At 41.5% G+C, this 25,879-nt stretch overlaps 1 long non-coding RNA gene across 4 annotated transcripts in view; it reads right to left on the reverse strand.

Annotated features, from left to right (window-relative positions):
* Positions 1-25,879, reverse strand: part of LOC117820642 — a 151,219-nt gene that overhangs the window by 17,427 nt on the left and 107,913 nt on the right. For 3 of the 4 annotated variants that reach the window (XR_004632792.1, XR_004632799.1, XR_004632800.1), the window contains one exon: positions 12,269-12,503. The exons of the other annotated variant lie outside the window; for it this stretch is intronic. This is a non-coding gene — a long non-coding RNA (uncharacterized LOC117820642). Of the gene's footprint in view, positions 1-12,268; positions 12,504-25,879 lie in introns of those variants that run through there. 4 annotated transcript variants of the gene reach the window in all.

Genomic DNA, 25,879 nt, shown 5'->3' on the forward strand with positions numbered 1-25,879 from the left:
GCAGCTCAGGCAGGTTTAGCTAGCAGACTAAAGCAGGTTGGCTGATGTGACAGTTCTGGCACATCACAGCCTACTATTGCATTTTAAATACCTGTCTGTCTCAACAATGGAAAAGTGAAACATGTCCACCTGAGATCTGTTAACAGGAAATGCAGTTTTTTAACAGATTCTGAACCGGGAAAAAAGCTTCAGCCTGAAAAGTGTTTTTTTCTTGTTGCCTGACAGACCGAGGTGTTGCTTGAATCTACCTGGAGGAGTTTTCTAACTTGAAATGAAAGAGACTGAAATAATACTGATGGCCCTGTATGACCCTGAAAAGCAAACCAGACCACCAGGAGGGAGATTAAATATTTCTACAGTGTTGTTTTGTATGTCTGTCAACAGGCTGGTGTCAGATGTAGTGATTTACCCTCAGACAAAGTGCCTTTGTTTACATCTTCTACAGAACAGATGTATTGTTTGTTGCGTTTTCAAAGGTTAAATGAGGAAATTAAAGGTTAGAAAACATTACATGTGCATGCACAGGAAAAGTTCACACACTGCTTTGTCCACAGGGGTTGCCAAAATTGACACAATCGACACAAATCATGTCTGTATACTGCACAACTTTTTTATTTACCCTTTCCCTCGCTATTATTTAGCTCTGTTATCAAATAGCCAAAACTGCCTCCATGATATGACACCGCTGGTTTTATCTTGGCACTGGTCAACAGCAAATAAAATGACTTTCTGTTTGTGGAAAAAGGCTGAATGGGGTTAACACATCCTCAGATAGTGATCAGCAACCTCTGAAGCTCAGTCAAGATCAGCACATTTTAACTTAGCTACTAGAAGCTAAGAGCTTCCTCTTATTGAGCTGGTGATATGTACGGGATGGAACAGAATACAATGGAATGCTTCTGATTGGTCAAAACCCCAGGTGATTCATTCTCAACATCAAAAGCGATGCTTAAGGTGACCTGATCACACGCGTCATATCCATAGACTGAATAAATAATTGACGTAGTATCTGTGACGTCACCCATCTGCTTCTGTAGTGCTGTTTTGAGGCCAATCATTGGCAGCAGCCATATTGGAAATGTTGAACTCAACATAACTGCTGTCGAGCGATTGTGACGTAAAGAGGCAGGTTTTGAGTCTCCTAGCCAACAGCTACAGTCTTCCCGCCTGTCAATCAAGTCAGCTGTGCCTCTCGTAATGGAAAACTTGTAATCTTAATTTCTTCAAAATTGCCACGTTGCAATAACAATTCCACCCGGGACAGTGTGTGCAGAATGAGAAATTAGCTATCCAGACTACACTGTAAAGATCGTCTTCTTTGATTGGGTGTGTATGTCGTTTCCGGTACTTCCGGAGCCAGCCTCAAGCGGACACTCGATGAACTGCAGTTTTTAACACTTCCGTATTGGCTTCAGTTCTTGCGGCCGGAGGTTGCCGCTTGGTCATATCAGATCACTCTAGAGGAAGGAGAATAGAACGGAATGTAATGCTGTTGGTTGACCAGGAACAACCTGATCACACGTCTTATCAAATCAATCCACAGAAAGTAGTCCATCTGTTGACACTGGTAAAAACATTAGTGTGGTCTCGGGCTAGTCTTGAGAGTTTGCCTTATTTATGTTTAAAGGTGAGTCAACGTCAAAGCTCTGAGAAGAAGGAGAGCTGAATGAGGACAGAAATATTAACATCAATATTCCTGCAGAACTCCAGTTCACCTCGTCATTAGAAATACTCACTTTAGTGTGAATTACAACAAATAAGCAGGATAATGTAACTTTACCCTAAAATGAAACGTCCAGTTTTACATTAATGCCTCTCCCAAAGAGGCTGATAACAACCTGTTACCAACTTGAAACAAGGAGACTACTGCTAGCAATATAAATACATATTTCTTAAATCAATGTGTCATTTATTTTATGTCTTGTGTCAGTAGCAGGGCAGTAAGTGGGATTATGTATAGTGATTAGGTGGTTGTGTAGATTAGAAGCCCGTCTGGGTCTTGTTTTACTCTGCCCAGATTATCTTGCTTTCTATAAGTTATCCCAAATGTTTCACATGATCTTGAAAGCAGTCTCCTGGGTTCAGTCCTGAGTTTAACCTATCCCAAACCCTCGACCACACTCCCAGATGAAGTTTATTGCTCTCCTATTGCTCTACTTTGTCATGACCACAGCCTTTTTTTCTCCAATTCCACTCCAGCAGCTTGAGGTTGAGGCCTGACAGTAACTGTAAATATCGGTCTTCATAGGCTGTTGCACAGAATACCGACAGTACACAGTTATGTTTCTGGAAGTGAGTACAAGAAAACAATAACTATGAATCAGCCTGAAATGATGTCACTTTTGCTTTGCATGTATTTGGAGTTGCTTGACTTCTTAAAGAAAAAACAGTCACTTGAAACTCTGGCTCTTACCCAGGTGCCCTTGGACCACCTTTAGCTCCAAGTCCTCTGCCAGTTGGCCCATTCAATAAACAACCCTGTTAGTATGCTCAAGGAATGTACTCAGAACCTGAGGGCAGATGGTGATGAAAATTAAGACTTTAAGTAAAAGCAAATATGTTGTGTTGATTTGCATCCAAATTTGAACCTCCTCTAGTTTTGGTGAATTATGCTCTAAGCCCTGTCTGTAAAACGCTTTGAATCTAATTTTTTGGCTCAAAAACAAAATTGGATGCAAATTATTACCATATTAAATCAAGTTTTATAAGCAAGGGACCTGATCTGCTTGTTAAATCTGTGATATCAAGCATGCTAAGGCGTTGAGGTATGGATTGATAAAAGCAGAACTCAACCACAGGCCTGAACACACTCCAGGCCTGAAATTGAATTGATAGAGTCGCCAACATGGCCAACAGCACTGGCTCTTTTCCAGAAACTAACCACTAAAGGTATGTTTCCTCTAGTGTTTGGCATTGATACATGAGCAGGTCTCCAGCCTGCAGTTACTGCCTCTCTAAATCTAGGCTTAGACCCGGCTAAGCAAGACATATCTCTTGCTCATTCGCTGCCTGAAAACCCAGGAGACGGAAAATAGAGAAATGATCTATTTCATTTCTTAATGAAAGCCAGTGCACAATTCTTTTCAATTGCATTTCTTGCCCAGATCGGTGAAATTCAAGCTTGTCCATTCATTCCCTGAAAACAGCCCGCACGTTCCAGAGACCAGGGCGATTTATAGCAACAGCAGAGAGAGAGACTGAAAACAAGAGAGTGGATAACAGACAAGTAAGGGGGAAAAAAGATGGAAGATCTGGGATTTATTTGTACATGCACTGGTGGCCAAAGAAAATGGACGCCCACTTCCATTTTTCACTCTGTAGCTGGTATTCTACACGACTCACTGACCCTCTCTGGTAACCATTGGCTGCAGGCGGACAAGAGATTCTTGTGCACGGTTGAGAAACGTTTCTGTGGTTGAAATAGAGAGCTGGAGAGGCAGTTTCTTTGCTTCTCTCATTTTCTTTCATACCTGTGAGACGGCTTATAAGACACTCAGACCACAGGGCCAATTTCAGGTGCAATTTCCTGGCGGGCCTAAAGCAGCTGTGCTCAGAACCTTGAGCTGAGCGCTGTAATATAAAAGCAAATGGAGCAAGGCTTGAACTCTTGTCTATTTAGGGCTCACATATGGTCACATTTCATGGGTAAATGAGAGTAAAGAACAGCACACATTTCTCTGAATATGTTATTCTTTTAGACAAAGTCTTGTATGTTTGGGTGCCTTTCAGCCAATTCTGTCTTTTGTTTTCCCATCACTGTCAACGTTCAGCGTCCCAGAGCGCTAACTAAGATTTATCTGGCACCCGGACATTTGTTTTGCACGACTCTGCTGGCTCTCTTCCTTCTCTCCATGGTCAAGGTCTGTGGTAATATCATGCAAATGATATTCAGAGGCGGTTTACTTGACAAGTCGGGACCTAACTGTTACATCTCACCTTTAATTTGCTCTGACATATCCGCCAGTTAAAGCATCAAAGCCCACAGCAGCATTTTCTGAGTCATTTCCAAGACCATGCAAGGCTCGTCCCTGAGAAGCCGCCGGCCAGTTCAGGGGCCATTTAGCTGACCTACTAATCAGACAGTTATGCCCAGAGCAGAAATCAGCTACTCTGGAGTTCTGTGTCAGCAGTTTTGTGAGGGCGAGACACGTCTGAGCTCTTCAAATCAAAAGACACAAACATCATTTTCCAATCCGTGAGACCCAAAGAGACAGCATTTAATTTGCAAGTCACTCGAATTCATAATTCAGCCAATCTCCCTGAAAGGAAATGTAATGTGCATACTTTCTGGACTAAATTCATATGCAACACAGAAATACTGTGGGAAAGAAACGCTAGCCGGTGACTTTTCTTTTTCCGTTTCACATCTACTTGAACAACAACAGCACGCAATGCACTTGGACACAGTGTAGAGATGTAAACAAGTTATTTATCATCACCCCATGACCTTATGTCTGCTCGTATTACACTCTAATGAAGCTGCATAGCTTTGTTTGTGAAAGCTGGTAGAATTAAAATCATTTACATATGAGAAAAAGAACATTAGGGCCAGACAGTCAAATTATTTTAAGCTCATGTGCACAACAACTTTAGCAGATATTTTCTCCACTTCAGTTCATTCATTTGTTTTGTCTATGAGCAAATTAAGCCATGTGTGGTCCTAGGGAGCAAAACGGGAATCCCAACCACCACCATCACAACCTTTCTGTGCAGCGTGCATCACAGCACTTTCAAGCTAACACTTTTAAAAGGTCTGTAGAGGACAATGTACCATGCAAACACAATATTCATCTTGTTAATTGTTGTCTTAATTAAGTTTTTAGCCATTAAAAATCGAAAAGTTATGAAAATGTTCTTGTCCATTGCTCTGGTTAGCAGCTAAGGCCGGCTGTGAAGGCTGCAGAGTCATCCTTACAGTGTCTAGTCATAGTATGTCCACTAAATGTTCTTGTTTTTGTTGATGACAGGCAGATGTGTGAGACTTCACCGAAACAGTAATTCTACCTTGAAGAACACATGAGTTGGCGGTCTACCACTGCTTTCCACATAGTCTTCTTTTGTTTTTGTTATTATGTGCTGAACCTTGTGCTGCAAGGGTTGTGTGTCATCTGGTTTGTGCTTGCACCACTGGAAGCCACATTCAGTCACAAGATGAAGGCTCTTAGCCATAAACTGACCTCATTCTAAGGTCACGTCTCGAGGAAGGTTGAAGTCAGCTTCTCAAAGTTCCTTTTTTTATCAGCTTTGATATCTCTGGTATTTTGCATATTCTGAAATGTGTCTGTTTTCCAAAATATACTTCACATAGTTGAGTCAAGCATTTTTGTCCACAGGTGAGTATTTACCTGGTTTAAAATGTGACACTGTGGCCAGAGAACAAAAAGACGGCACTATTATAGTTCTGTTTTAATACGTTCAAGTCAAGCGTCAACCTCCTCCTTAGAATATGAAGCCCATGTGGAAGTGCTAAAAACTGCAGTTCATTGAGCATCCACTAGAGGCTGGCTGCAAAAACACAGGAAACCACATACCCACCCATTCAAAGAAGACAATCTTTACAGCAGAAACAAACATGTTTACAGCCTGGTTCAAAAAACTGTTTAGGTCTGAACAGCTGATTTCTCTATCGGCACACACTGTATGGGGTGAATCTTATTATAACTTGTTATTTTTTAAGGTATTAAACATAGCCTACAAGTTTTGCCCAAATAAGGGCATGCCTGACTAGATTGAAAGGGGGGCACCCAGTAGCTGTTAGCGAGAAGGCTAAAAGCCCGCCTCTTTACCTTACACTAGGTCCTAGCTTGGATGAAGTTAGGTTGAGTTCAGCATTTCCAATATAGCACCCACTGACGATCGGCTTCAAAATAGAGCTTGGGTGATGTCATGAAAGCTACGTTCATTTATTATACAGTCTTTGGGTGAAGTAGACCTGTTTTGAAGGACATGCCCACCCTGAACCACAACCTTATCGTCCCTCTTGCATTGAACATCCATTGGCTTTTCCTCCCCTTTATTGATTCAGTATGTCTAGGGATATTGATCGTAGGTGTTCTTCTGATTGTGAAGGAAAGTTACAGCTATTTTCTTTCCTCAAAGATGAAGGTGGCAGAAAACAGCGGGAAGTATGTGTGTTTTCAGGCCAACACAGGTCACATCATAGCTGTTTTTGCTTGCCAGTTCACTGATGTCTCTGTCGTAAACAAAGGCCAGGTCGAAGCTGTTCCACGAAGACTAAGAACCACAAGCTGTTCTGATGAGTAACATCATAACAGCAGGTGATGTAATAATGGCGAATGTATGCCAACTGTGCTAAATGGTAAGCTAAGTTGGGGCTAATGGCTAGCCTGTTACATTTTCTGTAAAGGCATACTTTTCAGGTTGTTTCATGACTACAAAGCTGTGAGAAAAGCAACACCCACAAGCTGTGTTTGACTTTATATCAATGGAACAACAGCCAAAATGGAGTGTTTCAGGTAGGGGCTGCAAAGTGCTTCGATGAGGGTTCTCATGGATGGCAATAAAAATCATGCAAAGCTCCTCCATAGGTGTCCCAATAGTTCAGGACAGTTATCAAGTCCATAAAAGTCAAAGTTTTAACACTTTCAAAGATGTAAAGATATAACCTGATAGATCCTGGAAATAAAACATAAGGTTGAATAAATTATTTGATGACGCAGTGCCATCAGAGTGTGATTAAAATCAGGCACAAAGCAAACATCATTCACACGTTACAGAGAAAGGAAAGAAACACGATTCAGGAGGTGTAAGTACATAAACTCACTTCTCATAATAGTCCAGGAAACACAAAGAGTGGGACCTTGACTGAATAATAACCATCAGCCATGTAAAGGTGTTTCATTATCACCTGGCTGTGCATGTATGTAAAAAGCTCTGGTTGTTCAGTTAAAAGAAAAGCTTTCTGGAAATGATTCTTGGAGTGTGAAAAGCACAAGATTTTAACTTCAATGTGCCATCAGCCTGGAGCTTATGCTGTCTCTTTTAATTAGTGTGTTCGGGTGAGAGGCACTCTGTAAAAATAGCACACTTTCCCCCACGTTTATTTCAGCGGAATATAACACGAGAACGCTGAAGATTTGGGGATGAAATAACCATTCAGTAGCTCTGAGCTGACGGGAACAGAGCCTCTGTTTAATATGGAAACAAAGCAGAGAGAAGGGATGTGAGGTTGGTCGTATTGATCACATGATTATTAAATAAACAGTCATATCTGTCAGCAATAACCACAACTCCTAACGTTATGAAGCTGTGTCATATGATTGGGTCAAACCCTTGTGTTCCCATGCCTCATGCAGCCACATTCACACCACATTACATTTACTCAACATGACTCCAGAAATATGAGGAAACTTTCAAAATAAAAGTGGAATTAAACCTTTAATAGTTCCTGTTTTGTGCTATCGTGACACATTCCCACAAACCTGCTGACACATGAGAAATATGATCGCAGAGTCCGGGAACTGACAACCTTGGGATGTTTTTAACCGACATCATATCATAATATTTATTAAAAATGAAGAGTTATGCTGCTATAGGCTTAGACTGCTGGAGAACTGACACACTGGGACCCTGTCTTCCCCTCTCTCTCCCTATTACTTACTTTAACTCTTCCTGTTCCATTAAAGTTACTAACCATAGACCTTTCTGGTTAGTAACACCCTTGTCTCCCTTGTCTCGTAGGTTCCTCTGGATCTCTTCTGTAGACGTGCCAGACTCCAGCTGCTACAACTACTACTATCCGTCTCACCACTATCACCTCGCTCTCCTCATCTCCCTCTATCCCTCTCCCCCTCTAACAGATGTGTGTCTAACATGAGTCTGGTCCTGCTGGAGGTTTCTGCCTGTTAATGGAAGTTTGTCCTTGCCACTGTAACTTGCTAAAGGCTGCAAAGTGCTCTGCTCATGGTGGATTAAGATGAGATCAGACTGAGTCCTGTCTGTAAGATGGGACTGGATCTTACCCTGTCTTGATGTTGGGTCTTTGTTAATACTAGAACATAGAGTACAGTCTAGACCTGCTCTGTTTATAAAGAGTCTTCTGTATCTACAAGTTTACAATGGATATAAGACAGAATTTGTTTTATGCATGAACACACGAGGACAAATCAGATAACTCCTCTCTGATTGTGCCGTCAGATAGGAGAAATATGTCTGTAGGAGGAACTAGTATAAAGGCCTGAGTTAGGGCTAGATTTATCCTTTCAGAGCTTAAGAGTCAGCTGTCACAAGAACCAGACCTGAATATTTTGTTGATTCATTAATCATAGAAATAATACATGAAAATGTAGCTTAAAGTTTATGATGTTCTTCTCTTACAGGTAACCCAGTTTTACTCGCTCAGATGTTCCTGCAGCTGTGAGGCTCTACATGCATACATACCGGCGCTTGGTACCGAACCTGGAGTCTGCTGATCATTTCTGATTCTGAGGACGACCACAAGTAATGGAGTGAGGAAGGGAAGTGGTATGGCCTCCGCTATACAAACACAGTTCTGCAATATCTTATGCATGGAAAATGAAATGTGCTCATATGGGCCGAGTCTTCCCGCAGACTTAAGCTTGACTGGTAGCGCTACATTACTTCTGCTCCTCCACTCTCACATTTTCTCACAGCCGTCTGTCTGCTGCTGAATATAAATGGAAAATTTGGACGGTGCAGTCGCAGTTGCCACTTCTACTACTACTGCGAGGTACTTGTGAAGTTAGATTTTCATTCTAAGTATTTCTGTCTGCATTCAGCCGGCTTTTTTCTAGCCTGCGTTTGGAGACATTCTTGTCTGTTTCCTGGTTTATACAGAGCAGCTGCCAGCAGAGCGGATGCAGTCTATTGTGAATATGAAGGCGTGATGTGGTGGCCAGAAATGACAATCACCACCACGACCCTGCTCCATTGTGCCAACCTTCCTCTTGTTTCCTGTGTCGCCTTCTCTGTAAAAACACCCCTCCTCTCCCTCTCACACTTAACACTTAATTGTATTAGTTTCACCATTAGCCTCTGCAGAACAGCAGCCGCTCAGCCTAATGGGGTCTCCGTCCCCCAGGCACACACCCCTCGTCACACTTCCTGCATCAAATGCATCCACAGCTGAGTCACAAGATTTTCAGAGCAGGTTTCCAGTGATTGACAGGTCACAAGATCCTCCCCTACGCCTCCACATCGCACACATCCGCTTCTTTCTCCCCGCTGCTGCCCTGAGTAAACACAGTCTCTCAGTCCACATCAAAATAGCAGGAAGAGTGTCGTAAAAGCTGTGGAACGTTGGAAGTGAAAAAGTGCTCTTTCAAATGGAAAAAAAGGAGAAGTTCTCATGTATGGGAGCGAAAGAGTAATGCTTAGTTTTCCTGCCATGTTTGAAGAAAGTCAGAAAACTTCCATGTGGAGGTGTGAGGAGTCAGATCATCAGTGAACGTCTAAATGTGAATCATCCTGTTGTTCTTTCCACTCAGTGAAACCTGATTATCACGTCAGGCTGAGTGGGCTGAGGTGACTGTGTGTTAAATTCAGATTGTGCAAGTGAGGACATTACAGTAAAGGTCACCCACTGGTTAGGTGTGACTGCCTTTATTCAATCTCAAATTTGAAATGTGGCCACTGTTCTCTTTTGTTATGGTGCCTGATGCAACCATATTTGGGCAGGGGGAACTAGCTGTAGAGAGACAAAAGTTAAGCAATCATCAGGCCTACTGTCACACAACAACAATCTGGATTCCTATGGGGAAGTCGTTACAAATAAATCAATGCATGTGAACTAAAAACTGCATAAAACCATAGACAGTACAGTAGCTACCAAAAGTGAAGCCAAAAATGTTAAAGCTCCTCCATTAAACAGATGGGACATAGGTCAAACTGCCTTCTCCTCCTGCTTCCTCTGCAAACTGCTTATCATTCCATTGTAAACAAATGTTGCTCAGATGGGGAGGAGTTGTTTTTGTAGAGCAGTATTTTCATCAGTGGATTAATAAATATTCACAGTCAGCAGGATGGTGCATTGAGCATTAAGCATTAAGTCAAGATAGACTACAGTGCTCATCATGGTAAAGAATGAACATGTTTCTGTTAACATCAACAAAACAGCTTTCTGACACAGGGGGGATAAGATATGAGGCTTTAGATACGACGCTTATACGTGTAAGCCAGCATTTGTTGACAATAACAGATATACAGAACCTATAATTAGGGTTAAGTCTATAGGGGAGGGTTCGATTTTGGTTTGTAATTATGCGGTATTATGTTCGTAACAGCTCTTACAAGACAGACACAATGGTTTGCCATAGTGTTGCATAAATTATGATGTACACATCATTTCAAAAAAGCTGATCTTTACAGCAGAAATAAACATGTGTACAGCCTGGAACAAAAGATGATTGTAGCCAGGATAGCTAATTTCTTGATCGGCTCACACTGTACGGGGGGGGGGGGATTTTTTTCTAACGCGGCAATTTCAAAGATATTGAGATTACAAGTCCTCCATATTTATAGAAGTGTTAATTAATATACATGGTCCTTTTAAACAATAAATACATAAATTATGAGTCTTCCAATGAGAGGCACAGCTGACTTGATTAACAGGTGGGAACACTGTAGCTGTTGGCAAGGAGGCTCAAAGCCCGCCACTTTACGTCACACTGGCTCGACAGCAGCAATATGGCTGCCGATGACGATTTGCCTCAAAACAGCGCTTCAGAAACAGATGGGTGACGTCTCGGATAGTACGTCCAAAATTTATACAGTCTTTGTTTTAGCTCACTGGAGGTTGCTGCTTGGATCGCTATCTAAAAGCAGCATGATGCATTGTGGGAAACCAAGTCAAGATTGATCCTGGTACAAAGACTTCTGCTCTTGTAAGTTTGTTGGCTCCAGTCTCTTACCACTCTTGGTCACTAAATGTTTTCAGAATCAGAATCAGTTTGTGGAATTAGTGGAATAAAATTCACAGCAGGTGAAAAACTACATCTAAAAATACAGTTTTTCTCAGAGAATTTGTGTAACAATAAACATTAACCTGTCTCACTATGAAGTTAAGGCTGATTTATACTTCTGCGTTGAATCAATGGCGTACCCTACGCTGGGGGTCCGCGTAGCTCCCGTACCTACGCCGAGGCCTATACACGTAGCTGACGTGCACCTCCTCCAAAATGTAACTCCCCGTAGAGCCGACGTGGACCGCAAGCCCTGTGATTGGTTCGCCCGGCGGCTTTGTATTTCCCGCATTTACAACACTTCCGGGATCCCGCACATCGGCCGCACATCGGCTGTGTATTTCATCTCCTCCTCTGTATTCTTCATGTAATCATGTCTGTATGATAAACAGCAACATGTATCAGCTGCAGATTAACATAACACGCTCTGAATCTCTGTGGAAAAGTAAACAGAGATCATAGCGGGGCCGGAAGCAGGCAACCGGCTATCAGAGAGACCGCACTGCCCTCTAGTGTTTCAGCTGAGAATTGCTGCGCGACACTGACACACCGACGCACAAGTATGTGGCGCTCATGTCCGCGTCAGTCCCTGCTGCGTAGGGGAGACGCAGAAGTATAAATCCGCCTTTAGAAAGATTATAACGGCACATTTTGCATTCACCTGTTCTTCATGAACACAGAAACATTTGAGTCTGGCTCAGGAGATCACTGGTTTGCCTCTCAGGATTTCTGTACAACACCAATGTAAACACCCTCTAATTAGAGTTGAAAGTCATCACGTCATCTTTAAATTCAGTGTCCTGGAGGTTCAGAGCACACCAAACAAAACCGTGCCTCCCTCTCCAAACACAGATAAACTTCATTATACTGTCTGTGCATGTTCTTCTGTTTATTGTCCCAGACGAGAACACCAAAGCAAATATGTTTACATGACAATTACAACAGCAACCTGCCAGAGCAAGCTCCCCAACAACTCCCAGCAACCCCTCTTAAATACCACACAGTCAGCATAACCACTGTGCAGACACACTCCTTCATCTCCTGACTGGATTGAGGACAGCAGCAGCCAAATCAAAGACGGGGAACACAACAAACCTTAAGGCAAACCATCCCACACCTGACAGCACCGGGCTGAAGACACAGACACTTTCAGACTCTATTGCATAATTGCAGCTTTGATGTTGGCAGCGGCTCAGAATTAAAGCGCAGCAAACACCTCTGTGTGCCGTCAGTGAGGCTGGAGCTGCTACAACACGTGTAGAAACAAACAAATGTAAATTACAACGCTGGTTTATTGATGGGAAAGTATACAGAGCAGTGAAAGTGACTTAATGCTCAGTTGATTTATTTAATGAAAGAGAGAAACATGAAGGTATGCAGTGTTGCATTCCTCCAGCCTCCACATCACCTCAGTTTGTTTGTGTTGGGAAAGAAGGCTGGATGAGTGTCTCCGAACACCCCGTCCCTGTGCAGAGACTCGGCTGATGGACAAATGTGTTTTGAGACCAAATAAAAAAAGAGGTAGTTCAGTCTGGGCCTCCACGTCCTGCTGGGTGGTGACGCCTGAAAACGAGACACAAATATTACACTTCAATGAAGGTAACTGTTTCTGACGTCTCCTCTTCCTGAGAATCTTCCCTCTCTTGTTTTTTTAACACAAGAAATAACAAGACATGGAGACATATTTGGACAAATACGTACTGAAAGTGACAGGTAACGGACGCCGGGGGAGGGAGAGTAATGACTGCTGGGCCTGTTTTTAAGTCATCCTGATAACATCCACTGTTTTTAACATATCTTAAATTACACACAGAGCTTTGTCTCATTTCAGTGTTGTTTAGAAAATGTGTACAGATGAAAGTGTTTGTCAAACAAGGATCAAGCAACAATATGCTAGCGGTGAAAAAAAATTGTGTGTGTATTTGACAGAAAATCATATAATTAGTGCTTGAGTCCCTTGTCTTGCTCTGTGTGTTGTGTCTGTTTGTTTGATCAAACAAATCATTTAAACAAAGGGTGTTAAAACCACTCCATTTAATTTTCTATTGTATGAAATAGAGATTACAAACAATGCATTTCTCAACTTTTTCAGTTCACTATCTACGGAGTCACAGCCGTCACATCCATTCAATGGACTCAGCACCAAGAGCATCGACTAGCAGTGTCAATGTTCATCCTGAATGCTGCTAAAACATGTACAGACATCTATAATGTCTTAATGTAAATCACATTGAGTTGCAGTTGCCTTGCCTTGCATATATAGAACTGAGAACTGTATAACAAAGCAACATTAAAGAGAAAATCAGATATGTGGATTTTAAGACACAATGCTGGCTCTATTTAGATCACCATGCTAACTTACTTAGCAAAGCTGATCGGGACCAAGTTATGTTCAGAGTTTCAGCTTAAAACAGGCTGAAATGTGAGCAATTATGACATTATGATTATCTTAATGGACCGTTTAGACCTTCAGCACAACTTTAGGTAAATAAACTCATGTGACACCTTTACTTCAACTCAAAACCATATCACCCTGAGCAACCTTAAAGAGGCAGTGCAATATATGAAATATAAGTCTTTTGAACTTCACTAAAGAACTCAATGATACAAATAAAATTAGAATTAAATAAGGACTATTTGGTGAGAAATCTCATCTTACACTAGCATGGCACTTGTTAGAATAGTTTAGGTTTGGATATTCTAAAGTTGTTGATTTAATTCTAAATGTTATAAATAATGTTAGACACTTTAAGTTCATTATTCTGAGATTTAATAAAATGAATAATATCATATGAATATAATGTATGTTCTGACATCTATTGTAATTTTGTGACAACTGATTACTTATGTGAATACATTAAGTAACTAAAATACATAATGGCTAAATCTTAATGTGTTGGAGAGAGGTTGTTTCAGAAAAAGGAATATTCGTTATTTTTGTTTGCAAGCTTACCAAGATTCATGACATTTTTGGGAGATATCCCCCCCTCTGTTTTTTCACAAATCGCACCCTGGATAGAAGTATGCTTTACTTTTAAGCCAACAGTTATTGACAACAACAAAAATACAGAATACAACGAGTTACCCGATAATTCATCCACAGGGCTCACCAGAATCAACACACCATGAAAACTCCTCAAAGTGCCTTTAAGAAGCATGCCACACACACACACACACACACACACACACACACACACACACACACACACACACAGACACACACACACACACACACACACACACACATAAACCCAACAAAATCAACAACTACATGCTCCTCTCATTGAAAGAGCTTGACCTTATTGTAAGTCAACACTCACGCTGTAAGAACACTGACTTTTGTGACTCTGCAGTGTGAAACTGAACGACCTGTTTTAACTCTACAGTGAGATAAGTATATCTTCGGGTGTGTTCAGGTGTTTCCCGTGTTATGTCTGAGTCTTCTGTTTGACTTCAGATACTGAATGCTGTTACATTTCCTCCTCTTCACCTTCTCCACGTGTTTCCTAAACCTCTGCTGACACTCGGGTCACATCCTTGATTTTATACTCTGGAGGAACATTTACATCCTATCACTAAACATTTACACATGTTGGTTATTCCATAGGCTCTTATTTTTGGATATATATTATAAGTACTTTAAATAGGCCAGCGTAATCAAAACAATACATGGACTGTATAATTCACAGCGACTAACTCACTTCCCCTCTGGTGTTTTAATCCTGTCAGGATCCAGAAACCTGCTCTGACTCTGAGGCTGGAAAACACAAGTTACAGGAAACCAGCTGTGAGTGAAGTACAGGTGATGAAGGGAGGGGGTATCTGCTCTCAGGTGGACTCTGGTTCATGATGTTAGAAATACACGAACGACCAATCAGTGTCTCCTACCCAGGCTAAACACAGGAATCGTTTTGTTGTGTTTCAAGATCTTAAAATGCAACACCTCTTCTTAGGTGCAGAACAAATATTGCAAAAATGTGCAGATAGACGCACTGCATGCATCTCTCCCATTCACTGGTTGATGCAACTTCCTGTGCAATGCAGTCAGGGATACGTAGTGACATAAGCCAAGCTGGTGGCGCCACTTTTTAACAACTTTTCATCCTCATTGTGTCAAAATTATTCGTAGGAAAATAATTGTAAAAACTGTTTTAATGCAAAGATCTGCATGGGAAAAAAGGAGGCGGGGCTTCGGTTCTTTACCTTTTCAGCACATAAGCCAGAAATGACGGTCAACTATGTTAACGCGCACCCAGAAATTACCTTCATGTGTGAGAGAAGCATGACTCGTTGACCTTTAAAAAGCTAAAAAATGCCAGGTTAAGTGTTTTGTTCTGCATTTTAAAAATAAAGTCAATGGGTTTTTTAAAAAAAAGAGGGCAAAGGTTCGGACAAAGGTCTGACTTGTTTAGAGGCAAAGATTTATTTATTCACATCTTTTGCATTTTGAGTATAAAATCAAAATATTGAAAATAAAGTTTAAATGTCAAAAAATGTGATTTAAATGTTTAGTTTTTATTCTTGACATTTTAAATATGTTGCAGATTTTCCATTTTACGCTTGACATTTTACTTTTTTCTCAGAATGCGAAAAACAACAATAATTGTATAAATAATTATGAATTTTCTTCTTTTATTTATATTTTTCATATACTTGGCATTTCGAATAAAAGTTTGTTTTTCCTAATTATTTGACAATAATGTTCAAATGCAAAATAAGAAAACATTCGTCTATCTCATAGTTTTCTTCACTCTGCCCTTAATGCTCGAATGCATCTCCTCAAGGTGTATGTAATGAACAAATCCTTAATTAAACTGTGTATAATATGGCAATATAAATGCCTTCAAATGATTCATCAATATAAATGCCCCCTTAAGTTGCCCCGGCACAGTTGCCCCTCTCCATCACGGTGGGTTTTCCTCCATGTCTGTCAAAGTCATGAGATGAGCTGCAGACTGAGAGGAGGAGACAGTTTGGTAATATCTGCTCCCCTCGGCCTCGTGTCTGCCTCTTAATAGCACTTCACAGTGGTAATGGTGCCGGGGTTAATGTTAATGTGGAAATGAGTGTGTGTGGTGTGTGTGTGTGTGTGCGGTTGAGGGTCGGCCTGTCCTTCATCCCTGGAGCTGCAGCTCTCCATCAACCTGACTCTCTCTCTCTCTCTCTCTCTGTGTGTCTGAAAATGAGCCGAGAGGACGCTCCTGGCTCGTGGCATCATCCCCTCGCCCTTTTCCTGCCTCTTCCCCAAACACATGCACACACACGCTGATTTACTGGCCCGATAGTGGTGAGCCTGGGCGTGGCGAGACAAGGTCTGAGCTGCCATCGATCCTGCGTTTGATTGCTTCGTTTTACGAGCTGCGGCGGTTTAATTGAACAGAACTAAAGGTCCTGAGATTTCACCTTCTCGACCGGAGCTGATGTGTGATTAGTGTAATGGGGCCGGACAGTTTCCCCTACATCTTACATCTAACGTCAAGTTTGTATCAGACAGATAAGATGTCTGCGTGCACTCCTTATTTACTACCACAACAAGCAGAGATCACAGGCATGTTAAGAGACGTGCATTGATTTTAGCTCAGGAGGGAGAGTACATATTGCTCCTGAAGCTCTGAGATGGAGCTCACTGTGGTTCTACAGAGCTTTGTTTTGTATTCGTCATGTAAAAGCTGCTTTAGACATGAATGCATCCAACACAAATTCTCCCCTCTCCTATCTTGATAACACATTATGGGAGAGATCTTGGAGTGATTTTTATAAAACCTCCATTCAGACAGGCATGATAAATCAGTGTTTCAATCCTGCTATTATCATCTTAGAAACATTTGAAGCATGAGATCATCCCACTCTGCAAACATCTGGAAGCTCTCATGCATACCTTCATAACCAGGCCATTAGCCTTCTGTAATTCCCTGCAGAGGATCATCCTTAAGTTTGTTTCCATGATTTTAACTCACGCTCTGAACCTTGCTTTCTTTGATGAGTGTGATTTGCTCTGCTTTTGTAGAGCTGTTAGTTTGTTGGTTTCAATATCTAACATCAATCTGAGCCAGACAAGAGGAGCAGCTTCCCAAGCCTCCAGCGGGAAACTCAGCGCTTTCATAAGAGAGATACCGGAGCACCCTTTAATTGATGGAGAGAATTATGTTGGCTTTTTGTTTTAAAGTATTTTAGAGTAAACCTTCAAATCATTTTTCATAAAAGGCTCATGTGGTTTAATCTCTGAGGGTTGAGTCATTGATGAACAAAATAAGTTTCTAAACACCGAAATGAAGGGAATTCCCAGAAATCACGATGAAGTATTTTTGCTGATCTGAGTAAATAGAGCTTCATTTAGAGCGCAGAGTGCATGGTGCTGCATTTATCATAGACTGTAAAAAAGGACAGAGTCTATGCGATGTCACCCGATAGTTTTTGAAGAGGTAAAGTCAATGTAAAATATGGAAATGCTGAAACTGGAACTGAGACTGCTTGGAGAGACCTAAATCAGAGGGAGGTTCAGGTCTACTCAATTTCTTACATTACTATGGGGCTGCTAACATTGCAAAACGTATCTACTGGATTACTGCATTCATAGGTAAGTGGGGACCCCTTTGGTTAGACATGGAGTTAAAGGCCATACTTAACATCTCCAATTTCATTTCTGACAGCCTCCACTTTCATTAAGCACCAGAAACCAGAATTTAAATTCAAACCTAGTAGTTAAAAATTCAGTCAAATTTGGTGCCAGTTAGGAAGCATTTGTGTAATAATATAAACACACTTTCTCCAATCATGTCCAATCACTTATTCAGGCCATCTCAGCTAGATTCAGCTTTCTTGATGTGGCATAAAAATGGCCTGGTCTTCTTTAATGGTTTGTTTAACAACAGTGGTTTCCTATCATTTACTTCTCTGTCCCAGTTGTACAATCTGCCAATATCTACTTAGATATCTCCAGGCACACAGTTTATCTGTAAATTCTTTGCAGGTTATCCCACACGTCCCCCAGATGACCTACTATACGCAGTTCCAATATTGATCCCTTCAAGAAAAGTTTAATTTCCAAAATATATAACCTGATCCAAAACAAGACTGCTCACTCATGGGATAAAACCAAAGCTGACTGGGAGACAGATATTTCTCATCCGGACAAAACTTGGGGAGACATAATTCCACGTATACACACTTCATCTTTCTGAGTCAGACATGGAGTTATCCAGGTCATAGTAGTGCACCGGCTTCACTAATCAAATGATAAACTTGCAACGTTTTATAAAATGTTGACCCAGTGTGTCCCATATGTCAGTACTCTCCAGTCACCCTTGGCCACATGTTTTGGACATGTCCATCTCTGGCCAATTTCTGGACTTCAGTCTTCAGTTCACTTTCAGTAATTGGTGGTGAAGCCATTCACCCCAACTTTGTGTCTGTGATTTTTGGAGTGGTGGAGGGAGGTAGGAATGTGTTTCAGCCATACAGAGATGCATTTTACTTTTGCATCTCTGATAGCCCGCCGTCTCATTCTGCTTAACTGGAAGAGTAAGACCCGTGCTTGCTACAACATTTCATTCATCTTCACGTGATATTGAATTGATACTGCAAAAGTATTGCAACCTCTTCTTCAAATTGTATTTAATCAATTTTGTGTCATTGGTGTATATTTTGATATGTATGTCCATGCATGTACCCGTGTAGATGTTATATATGTATGCATATGCAATTTTATGGGTATGTGCATAAATGTACTTATGCGGGCGTGTCTATGCCTATACAGGTCTGTGCTGGCAGATTTATGTGGGTATAGATTAAGGAACTACTTATTTCTAGATGAGGTTTTAGTCAGCTATGCATTTTTTCTTTTCTATTTCTATGCAAACAAACCCAAAATCAGCCGTAAATACAACCATAGATGTGTTATCAAATGTCACAGCAGTGGTTAATAATAAAGCCCAGATAATTCCCCAATTAGATTTAAAGTCTTATATTTTTTTCTACCTTTCTGTCCTCACTTAACCTTATAAATAAGCTTCATTTGTTTAAAGTTTTAATATTTGTTGTGTTTCAAAGTTTGTTTAGCTTTAAGTTAAGTTCAATAACATATTAGTTGCATTTTAGAAGTCTTGTGTTTTGATTTAGCTTTATATATTTACACGTTTGTTCACTTTATCTGCCTTTCAATGAGTTTTATTTGATTATCAACTTATATTTATGTTTTGAGTCAGCTTTAGTCCTCGCAGGTCTATAAAAACTGGCATTTTCTTAAATCATTTATTTATTGTCTCTTCACATTATCTTAAGATTTATGATCAAGTTTCCTCTGTTGCTGTTGTGATAAAATGCTGATATAATAGAGCGCTTTTTCATTGGCATTTACCACATAATACTTGGTGTGTGCACAAGGGGTTATTTTGTGAGCACTTTGTGTTACACTCATTTGTAAGATCAGTGTTAAACAAATACAGGCCAAATGATTGATTGATTATACTCGGAGGTAACAGTTCCTAATCCTAGTCAGCCTCAGAGATTTTGCACCACTCTGGTGTTTTCTTAAATATCCAGCTAAAATGCATTCACACACATTTCATATTCAGACTCCAGGGGTAATAAATACCTGGGCTGTTCATCTACTGCTATTTTACCTCATCTGCTTTGGACCGAGTTCCAACCGCCATCTGGCTCCTTCTTTATTTTCCCAAATTGATCTACCACTCAGCTAAGCCTCCCCACACACTATATATGACTTCACCCTCCCATTCTCCAGTTAACCCACTGCAAATCAGCCATTTAAGCTTGGGAGCTCAGCCAAGGCTATATCTCACAACAGAAAGAGAGGGAGTGAGGTGAAAATTTGGGCCTATGACTAAAAGCGTTGGCCCGCACCCAACTGAACAGTCAGGGTTAAAGTAGCTGCAGCTAACAGCTCTGGATGTGTGAGCTTAGAGCTGACATGTTGTATGCCTGTTTCTCTGTTTCCTGGTGTACAGTTTCACTTCTCATGCTGATGGGAGGAAACGCTTTTTTAATTCCAGCCTCCTTTGAGTGCCTGTGCAGCTCTGATTTACAACCCCTCGATACTTTGCGATAATACATTGTGGCAGGATCACATTCGCTGTAAGAGCAGGCAGTGTTAACATTAGCATTCATACTGTAGTGTGAGTACAAGTGAGTCATAAACACAGCGGAGGCAGATGTGAAAGGTTTCAAATGCAGTCCCAGTAGTTGGAGCTAAGTGTTCGGCTCATCCACGGCAAAAATGTTTCGCACTAAAGACAAGTCGGATTGTTTTCTGAATCAAATGTGCATTTTATACAAACTTAAAGTCCTCATTAGTTTAATGCATGCAGAGGAGAGACAGAGACAGCTGTCCTCTTGACCACACTTCTTCTCCTTTTTGACCATGGATCTCCGAGATGAGCTCTTGCAGTTTTATAGCCTATAACCATTCTGGGTTATAAGGGGAATGTCATTATACGTTCCATGGCAGAGTGACTCCCCTCGTCTGTTCTGTCCCATTGAGCTGCAAGGTGCTTTTCAAAGGAGACACGCCAAAGACGGGCCTCCCAGGAAATGAGATGCTAAGGTCATTAACTTTTATCCTTCAGCTAGGTTATGGATTCAAGTTGGGATGCCAAGGCTCGGCTTAGGATGTCCCCGTGCACAAGAGACAGAGGTGCATCATGGGAGGCAAAATGAATGGAGAGAAAAGTGGATTCTGAGAGTTCAATTATTTCCTTAATTTCTCGGTTGGTTTGTGATTGGCTGTAATAGTGTAGGCGGTAAGTAAAATGTCTTTAAGTTGTCCCAATATTTAAATATGAAGCTTATGCTGAAACAAGACTGCAGTTCCTGTAGTGTCCACTTGAAGCTGGCTACAAAAGCCAAAACTCATGTTAACATGTGTATACTAAGAATAAACATGTTTACAGCCTGGTGTAAAAACAGTTTTGGTCTGAATAGCTCATTTTTCAATGGGCACCAAGCGGCAACCTCTGGTCTTAGAATTGGAAGTGTAAAAAACTGCAGTTCCTCATCTGTCCACTTGAGGCATGTTTACAGCCTGGTCAAAAAACAGATTTGTTATGAATAGCTCATTTCTGTATTGGCACACACTGCACGTGAGGTTCATTTTATTATAACTCGTTATTTTTGAAGATATTAAAGTTGTGACTTTTTCCCAAATAAGGGCGTGGCTGACTTGATTGACAGGCGGGAACTCGTAAGCTGTTCGTGAGGAGGCTAAAGTAACTTCTCTCTTGCTAGGTTGAACTGACAGTTAGGTTGACTCAGCATTTCCAATATGGCGATCGCTGTTGATGGGCTTCAAAGCTCCAATGAGGGACATATTGGAGACTACGACCATGTTTTATTCAATCTATGGTCCGGACTGTTTCTCTTTAAGATTACAGTCTATTTATTTTCTTGATTTTTGTGAAGAATACCCTCAAAATATTTTAATGAAAACCAGACACTGCCTACTTGTCTGGGTACGCCTCAAGCTACAACCATAAACCTGGATGTTTGAACAGAGAACATCACTGAAGCATAATATGAAAAAAGGCACTAAACCCACACATTCAGCCAAAAGAAGACAGGGAAATGTGAAAAATATAAAAGCACACAAGAAGCAAAAGTGCACTGGCTGTCAGTCAATGTCAGCCTGCTCCTGGGACAATAACGACAGAGTGGGGGTGAGAGACTTTGTAGCACATCACATGCCTGGAGGGTAGAGCAAGCAGGAGACGAACACAGCAGGCTTCACCCTTGGGTTTTTGCTTCATCTGCAGAAACATGTGGAATGTTTTGATTTCCATAGGCAATTATAGAGGAGAAGATGCTGCGAGTGAATCAGACCGCAGCAGTCCTTCTGCCTGACTCAATGCATGTGCTTTTCATTTACTCCCTTTTTATTGCTACTTTGAGATTTCTCACATTTTCACATTTTCTGCCCTTAATAAGAAAGAGCAAGATTAACCTGTGAATCCTTGTGATTCAAACACGTATTTTTTACCTTTCGGAGTAAATAACACACAGATGCAGAAAGATATACAGAGTCAAATCAAAGTAAGTCCGCTTTAAGACTTCGATCTGTTTTTGAAAGGCTCGCTATTTTTTCTAGGTGTCTAGAAACGTATGAGAAGTATCCTTTCAGAGGCTCTAGACCCCCACTGTTGCAGAATTACCAGAGGTACAACATGTAAAGAAACAGCAGCTTTACTCACACATACGTACATCGTTATTAAGACTGTAAAAGTAGTATGGGAGGTCGAGCCTTCAGATAGCAGGCCCCTCTCCTTTGGAATCATCCACCAGTCAGGGTCCGGGAGGCAGACACTCTCTCTACTTTTAAGAGTAGAAAAACCTTTCCTTTTTGATAAAGTTTATAGTTGGAGCTGGCTCAGGCTTGGACCAGGCTTAGTTATGCTGCTATAGGCTTAGACTGCCAGGGGAACTGACACACTGAAAACCTGTCTTTCCCTATCTCTCCTCTCTCTCTCTGCCTGTCTCTTACTTTACCTCTTTCTGTCCCATTAAAGTTACCAATCATAGACCTTTCTAGAGTCCCTGAGCTCCCTTATCTCGTAGGTTCCTCTGGATCTCTGCTGTAGATGACCTGCTGCTGTGGACGTCCCAGACTCCAGCTGCTACAACTACTACTATCCGTCTCACCACTCTCTCTCTTCATCTCCCTCTATCCCTTTCTCCAACACAGTCTCAGCAGATGTGTGTCTAACATGAGTCTGGTCCTGCTGGAGGTTTCTGCCTGTTAATGGAAGTTTGTCCTTGCCACTGTAACTTGCTAAATGCTGCAAAGTGCTCTGCTCATGTGGATTAAGATGAGATCAGACTAAGTCCTGTCTGTAAGATGGGACTGGATCTTATCCTGTCTTGATTTTGGGTCTTTGTTAATAATAGAACATAGAGTACAGTCTAGACCTGCTCTGTTTAGAAAGAGTCTTCAGATAACATAATCTGTGTTTTACCTTGTGCTGAGTCACCCCGAGGGATCCTTGTTTTAATATGATCAAACACTTTGAAATACAACCCCAGCCTGTAAGATGCAAAATTAATAAAACAAGTATTGCCATTTCAAAAACTTTTTGCATGTCATTTCGACCCAGACACACAGAAAATAGGTCCCATGGTTAAAGACACAGTACTACTTTCAGAGTGAAGTTTTCCAAGTTCAAGGACGAACGAATGAAAATGCATATTAAAAGTTATCACTACGACATGTTCGATAAGCGAGCGAGGACCTCTGAGGAGAAGTTTTCTCGCAGTTTGTGATCTTCGTGGCTCCTCCCTAAGCTGGAGAGCGAAAGTGACCGTCTATGCTATAAAGATTTACACAAATGAGATGCTGAGTGTGAGGTCACTTTGAGACCTTTGATCATTTCATGTTTTTTTTATAGGCTCAGTGGAAGGCACTGATCGTGGGACAGGTGTCTTCTCTTTCTTATGTGTTTCACCTCGGTGACTCTGAGACTACAGCCTCCACTTCAGGTCAACTCCCACAACAGAGGACAAAGAGATATGAGGAAGGAGAGAGGGAATAAAAGAGAGAGAGGGACGAACTGTGAAAAAGTGATAGAAAAATAGCGGTTGAGGGAAATTAAGTTTCTGCGTGAGCATGCAGGAGCATGCCTCAGCTCCGGAGACCGAGCACAGAGAAGCAGAACAGCAAATTATGACAGTTCAGGGATGAGCCCAGAGCTGTCAGCATAAATGGAAATAAGAAGGAGCTGTGAGTGGGCCCAGTGCAAGTCAAAGTGACAGCCATGTAAATAATATTGGAGGAATATGCTGCAATTTAGGCATAATTTACTCTGCCCCTCCCCGACCCAGAGAGAGAAAAAAAACAACAATTTGTCCTTTGAAGGTTGAAATGAGCATTTCAGGCTTCCAGGAAGAAAAGGTCTGTGTTAGCTACAGTAAGGGCACTGTGAGGAGAGCAAAAGCAGGCCCATGCACTTCCTGCACCGCTGCCTGGCCCGAGTTCTGAAAATCATTACGGCACCATCTGTCTGTCATGACCTTGGCATATATACACCTCACATTTATGACATTTAAACGGAAAACAGATGCAAGCGGCCCGTAAAGAGAAGTCTGATCCACCACTGCAGGCTAATGGCTCAAAAGTGTGAACGCTGCCTTTGAGGGGCCTTTCTTTGCCCACTTCAATATCAAGCCATGAAATGAAAATACCATACAAAGCATGCAACCATGGCCTCATTATGAAGACTGGCAAATGCACTTAGTAAATTCTTCGGTCCTTGTGCTGTGAGTTTGATTCTGTTGTGTTGCACGGAGGACAAGGACAAAACTTTGGGGGGTTTCCCAGAAAGGTACCAGAAGTCAGAATTTCCAGTCTTGCATTAGTGTTTGTGAATGTCCGTTCTTTACTTTGCAACTCAAATGCTCCAGAAAAGAGGTCTAGAAAGTCAACGTGCATCATTTGGTGGCATCCATCTTGGTTTTTAGAAGCCAGAAGTGGTCATATTTAGATATCAGTGGCCACAGAAGTTCAGGTAATTAGTAATTGCTTGGGCTAGCTTAGTTAGCGAGGTAAATCTGTCAATCATTAGTTGAATGAGCTGACTTCTCAGAGTGTCTCTCTGTAATTAGTCTGTCTTAATCTGGTGACAGCTGAGGAAGGATCCAGAGGAACCTTTGAGCTGACGGAAAAATGTAAAGCAATTAGAGCTTTGGATTCCCCGGATTTTCTGTCCCAATATTGTTGTTATTCCCAATAAACAGATGCAGCTTAAACATGCTGAAATAATTAAGTGTGAGATCGCTCAGCTCTCAGACAGTCCAGGGTCAGAACTGCTGGTGGATACGTCTCCAGGGTTTGTGTTTCCCTCCTTTAGATTTGACAGATTTGACAATATAATAAATGCCAGGAAGGATTTGAACCCTGATGTGACGCTGCATGTGCATTTAAATATGACAGTTATTGTAGCTTTCATTACCAGCATTCCTCCATATTTCTACCATCTGTTGTGTGCTGTTGCTTTAACAGTAGAAAGTCACATTTAAAATAATTCATAATAACATTAATAATGGCTTGTTTCATGGTCCAGACATTCCTCTGTGGACGCTGACATTTCTATCATTCAGACTATTTCTGCAAAGTTGCTTCTCATTTTAAATTTCCCAAAGGCTTCAAGAGGAAGCTGCTCAAAAAGAGTGATGTGGCAATATGTTGTGCATCCTCTTATGGTTCAAAATAATCTATGCAGACATCCCATAAATGTATGAAGTGACTTTTGGTGAAATAGTTTGCACCAGAATTGTAACTGAATCTGTGCAACCGGTGATCAGGGAGGTAAAGTGATAGTCTTCCATTTTCAATCAGAAGTATTTCTTTACTTCTTTTAAATGACGTGCAAAATGTAGATTCATTGAGGCACCAGTGGTTAAGTTGGTGCCCAATGTGCTAAAGCACCCAGAGAGTATTTTCGAGTAAGAGTAAAGGTGTGGTATCATGCACTCTAAAAACACACAAAGCTTAAATCTATAACACTGTCACTGAGCCATAGCCACAGTTTCCCCCTCCCCAAACCACCTTCATCCAACAACAGACAGATTAAGTCATCAGACCTTATCAGGGAACCAGAGACTCATTGTCCATTTTCCCAGTGCTTTCATGTGCAACAGTGGACCCAGTTGAGCCCTCAGGAGCTGATTAATCTGAACGCTATCCCCAGCCTGCTGCCCTGCCCCGCTCCGCTCACCTCTCAGCGCTACAGAGAGAGAGAGAGGAAAGGAAAGCCACAAGGTGCAATCCAACACCCCTTAGGAGTTCTCTTCCTCTGAGTGGGAGTATTGTGGAGCAGCTCAAACAACAGCGGTGTGTGTGCCAACAAAGGTTCCCAAAGGAGCTGCGGTGAAGTAAAGAGCAGGAATACCAAATTCTGGACTGCTGCTGCTCCTCCTCCACTCTTACCTCCCACTGC

The sequence above is a fragment of the Notolabrus celidotus genome, chromosome 10 (genome assembly GCF_009762535.1).
Source record: "Notolabrus celidotus isolate fNotCel1 chromosome 10, fNotCel1.pri, whole genome shotgun sequence".
In the NCBI taxonomy this organism is placed as follows: domain Eukaryota; kingdom Metazoa; phylum Chordata; class Actinopteri; order Labriformes; family Labridae; genus Notolabrus; species Notolabrus celidotus.